The following is a 5,201-nucleotide window of genomic DNA, read 5'->3' as shown; positions in this document are numbered from 1 at the left end:
CAAAACGAACCATGGAAAGAGAAGAAGGGAAGGCATGGATATTTTAAGGTTGTCTACATGTATATTTTAAATTGTGAAGCAGAAAATTTAATAAAAATTATATGTATATTAAAAAATGATAGGCCAATGTTGTGATTGTCGTGCCTGCGCTGTCGTTGTGTGTCAGGGGCTGGGAGGATAACGGATTGGGACCTCATCCTTTCTCTCCCCTCCCAAATCCTTTCTCCGCAGGAAGTGGGTTGCTCCGGCGCGGTGCTAAAAATATCCCAGCAGGAAAAATGACTGCAGGCGTCCGGCAGGAATCTGAACAAAAGGGCCAGAGGCTGCTTCCCTTGCCTCAGACCTCCTGCGCCGCGTGGGTGGAAGCGAGAGACAGCCGGGCTGTAGTGCAAAAAGGCCAGGAGGCCCCATCCGAGGCCTTAATCCAGCCTTCGCCATCCGGGTGCCCTCAAACTACAACTCCCAGCCGCCCAAGGCAGCCTGTGGCCACATCTACACCGTACTTTAAAAATAAATAAATTATTAACTATTTTTACATAACAAATTATTCCAACAATTGTATCCCCCCCTCCCTCCCCCCTCGACTTCCCCCAGTTCATCTTTCTGATTTGTTAACATACATTGTTCTCTGCATATTACAAAAATGTAAAAACCTCTAAATTATCCATCTATTGTGTTAACAAATAAATGTGTGTATGTTTCTTCAAAACCTGCCAAGGAGTCCAATTCGTTTTGTTGTTTCTTTAAATAAGAGTCGGACACGACTAAATGACTGAACAACAACAAATATACTTCTTCTTAATTGTATTTCACTATTAATATACATCTTCTTAATTGTATTTCAGTTCAACGATTACTTTGATAAAATACATATTTTGCTATGTGCAAATGGCTTTAGATACCTATTAGATCCAGAAATTGTTGTTGTTGTTTAGTCGTTTAGTCGTGTCCGCCTCTTCGTGGCCCCCTGGACCAGAGCACGCCAGGCACTCCTGTCTTCCACTGCCTCCCGCAGTTGGTCAGACTCTAGCTTCGAGAACACTGTCCATCCATCTCGTCCTCCATCGTCCCCTTGAGCCCTCCATCTTTCCCAACATCAGGGTCTTTTCCAGGGAGTCTTCTCTTCTCATGAGGTGGCCAAAGTCTTGGAGCCTCAGCTTCAGGATCTGTCCTTCCAGTGAGCACTCAGGGCTGATTTCCTTCAGAATGGAGAGGTTGGATCTTCTTGCAGTCCATGGGACTCTCCAGAGTCTCCTCCAGCACCAGAATTCAAAAGCATCCATTCTTGGGCGATCAGCCTTCTTTATGGTCCAGCTCTCACTTCTATACATCACTACTGGGACAACCATAGCTTTAACTATACAGACCTTTGTCAGCAAGGTGATGTCTCTGCTTTTTAAGATGCTGTCTAGGTTTGTCATTGCTTTTCTCCCAAGAAGCAGGCGTCTTTTAATTTCGTGGCTGCTGTCCCCATCCATAAATTACCATATAGCATATATTTGATACAAAAAAGAACAGAAACAATTTGTTGTTGACAAAGGACATCTGGACATATAAAGGGCCCCATTACCTTCAGTAGCTGAGGGCCTCATCAAACCTAAATCCGGCCCTGGGTCAAATAGTAGGGCTGCCATACGCCTGGGTTTTTCTGGACATGTCTGGGAATCGGGCCGTCGTTTCACACCTGGGCGGATTTGTCCAGATTTTTACTTTTGGGAAAATGCCAACCCTAGGAATAGGGGGTATCCCATCAACTCTCAAGGGACACAGGTGGCGCTGTGGGTTAAACCAGAGAGCCTAGGGCTTGCCGATCAGAAGGTCGGCGGTTTGAATCCCCGCAACGGGGTGAGCTCCCGTTGTTCGGTCCCTGCTCCTGCCAACCTAGCAGTTCGAAAGCACGTCAAATTGCAAGTAGATAAATAGGTACCGCTCTGGCGGGAAGGTAAATGGCGTTTCCATGCGCTGCTCTGGTTTGCCAGAAGCAGCTTAGTCATGCTGGCCACATGACCCAGAAGCTGTACACCGGCTCCCTCGGCCAATAAAGCGAGATGAGCGCCGCAACCCCAGAGTTGTCCACGACTGGACCTAACGGTCAGGGGTCCCTTTACCTTTACATCAACTCTCAGCACCTTCAACAAACTACATATCCCAGAATTCTCTGGGGGGAGAAGAGCTGCGGCTGTTTAAAGGGGTGTCACAGTGCTTCGAGTGCGAATCCCTCACACGAGCAAAATTCAAGCTGGCTGGAGCCTCTTCCAGAAGGGCCACTTCTGAGCAAGTGATTCACCCGGCTTTCCTGCCAAGCCGGGTGTGGTTTGTTCAAGAACAATAAGAGGGCTTTCGGGAGCAGAATGTGCGGGGCACAGGAGAGAGGACTGAAGCTAGAGTTGAATAGTATCTGGTGTGGGGTGCTGGGGGGCGGATTGGGGCTCCACGGGGCTTTTTTCTGGGGGTGTGGGACCCACCCAGCTTCATGAGCTGCTTTGAGGCTGGACTACTGCCATGCGCTCTTTGTGGGGCTTCCCTTGCGCTTGATTCCTGAAGCTGCGGTTAGAGCAGAATGCTGCAGCAAAATTGCTGACAGCAGGGAGGCCTTGTTGGCGTACGGCAGCTGTGCTCAGAGACCAGCACTGGCTGCCAGTTCCTGCTGGGCCAAACTCACCTCCTGCCTGTTTCCATGAGACTTGCACAGGAGAGGTTGAATCCTGACAAGACAGAAGTACTGATTTGGGAGACAGGGGGCGGGCAGGTGTGGAGGATTCCCTGGTCCTGAACGGGGCAACTGTGCCCCTGAAGGACCAGGTGCGCATCCTGGGAGTCATTTTGGACTCACCACTGTCCATGGTGGTGCAGGTCAGTTCTGTGTCCAGGGCAGCTGTCTGCCAGCTCCATCCGGTACGCAGGATGAGACCCTATCTGCCTGCAGACTGTCTGGCCAGAGTGGTACAGGCTCTGGTTATCTCCCGCTTGGACTACTGCAATGCGCTCTACGTGGGGCTACCTTTGAAGGTGAGCCGGAAACTACAACTAATCCAGAATGCGGCAGCTAGACTGCTGACTGGGAGCGGCTGCCGAGACCACATAACACCGGTCCTGAGAGATCTGCATTGGCTCCCAGTACGTTTCCGAGCACAATTCAAAGTGTTGATGCTGACCTTGAAACCCCTAAACGGCCTCAAAGGCCCAGTAGACCCTGAAGGAGCGTCTCCACCCCCATCGTTCTACCCGGACACTGAGGTCCAGCACCGAAGGCCTTCTGGCGGTTCCCTCACTGTGAGAAGCCAAGTTACAGGGAACCAGGTAAAGGGCCTTCTCAGTGGTGGCACCCTCCCTGAGGAAAGCCCTCCCGGCAGATGTCAAAGAGAAGAACAACTACCAGACTTTTAGAAGACACCTGAAGGCAGCCCTGTTTAGGGAAGCTTTAAATGTTTAATGTATTACAGTATTTTAATATGTTTTTGGAAGCCGCCCAGAGTGGCTGGGGAAGCCCAGCCATATGGGCGGGGTATAAATAATAAATTATTATGATTATTATTATTAGAGACCTCCAGCCTGCTGGGCCCAACTCTGCCACGACCCACAATTTTCTGCCTGCAGAAACTTTCTGCCCAGACCTTCCTCTCCGAAAGGTAACCTAGCAAACCCGCCCGGAACTTTGCAGCCGTTCCGGAGTACAGTTTTTTAATCCTTATTTGTCCCTGAGCGGAGAGTTTCCGGGAGAAATCGCGTAATGCACACATCCGTCCCTGGTGGAGGGAGAACCCAACTCCAGGAAAACCTCTACCAAAACAGGATAGACTCCCGGTATCCGTAGTAAAAGTTTGCTTAATCCCGGCACCTTTGATATGAAAAAAAAACGGCGGGGGGGGGGGGAGTCGCTTTCCTGTGAAAGATGAGCAAATTGTGACTTCGAAACCCCTTGCCTACCCTCTGCAAAGGGAAAGTGTAGAGGCAAGTTCCGGATCTGAGACTCGGGCCTTGCAAATTCAACTCCCACCCCATCCATGTTCAGCTCCCCCCAAGGGAGGAAAAATTGGATGGTTTGGCGCACGAGACACGGTGGTACAGATTCATCACCAGGATGCAGCTGCCCTGGGAGGCTTTGTTAGGCCAGGAAACAGAGCAGGGTGGGTTCCCTTAACCATTCTTTTTTCGGAGAAAGCAGAAGTCTTTCGGATGGGCAGAAAGTTGGGCTTGCAGCTGGCTTGGGCGCTGCTGTGTGTGTGTGTGTGTGTGTGTGTGTGTGTGTTTGGCTACTGGCGCATGCGGGAACGCCCTACTCGGAGCACCAGCTGCCGCCAAAAGCAGGCCCTATCTGCGTTATACTGCGGTGGGTTTAGTGGGAAGCGGGTCAGTCTGGATGATGCCCTGGGTTCCCTTCCCATTCTTGCAGCCCAAGAGCTGAGGTCAGCTGTGGTTTATCGAGGGTGCAATGAGATTAAGGACCACTATCTGAACATTGCCTAATGAAAATACAGTGGTACCTCGGGTTACATACGCTTCAGGTTACATATGCTTCAGGTTACAGACTTCACTAGCCCAGAAATATTACCTCGGGTTAAGAACTTTGCTTCAGAATGAGAACAGAAATCGTGCTCCGGCAGCAGCAGGAGGCCCCATTAGCTAAAGTGGTGCTTCAGGTTAAGAACAGTTTCAAGTTAAGAACGGACCTCTGGAACGAATTAAGTACGTAACCAGAGGTACCGCTGTAAAGTTTATCTATCTATCCCTTCCCATTCTTGCAGCCGAGAGCTGAGGTCAGCTGTGGAACTCACTGCCACTGGAGGCAGCGAGCGCTGGCAACCTCAGATTTACCTAAGAGGACTGGACAAATTGACGGAGGAGAGAGGGCTATCGACGGCTTGGTCTCCGCAGGTTGGGGGGGGGGGGGAAAGGATCGCTTCTCCGTGCCAGGCGCTGGGAATCGCAGGAAGGAGAGAGGGTTCTTGTGATCGGATCCTGCGTGCGGGTCTCTCATTGAGGCCGTGGGCCTCATCCAGCGGGCTCTGACATACGTTCTAAGCCAGCATCTAAGAGAGATGGTTGCTGAAGTAGTCCGAAAAGTTGTTTCGCAAGAAAATGGCCTTAGCTGGCCGCTCAGGTACCCTCATTGTTGAAATAATAATTTAAGGCCTACTCAACAAGACAGGTTTTTTATTTTAAAGTCCCCATTCAAGATGTTCGAGAAACGACGAACGATC

The sequence above is a fragment of the Podarcis pityusensis genome (assembly GCF_964106645.2).
Source record: "Podarcis pityusensis genome assembly, chromosome: 13".
Classification (NCBI taxonomy): domain Eukaryota; kingdom Metazoa; phylum Chordata; class Lepidosauria; order Squamata; family Lacertidae; genus Podarcis; species Podarcis pityusensis.
This window is presented reverse-complemented; position numbering follows the sequence as displayed.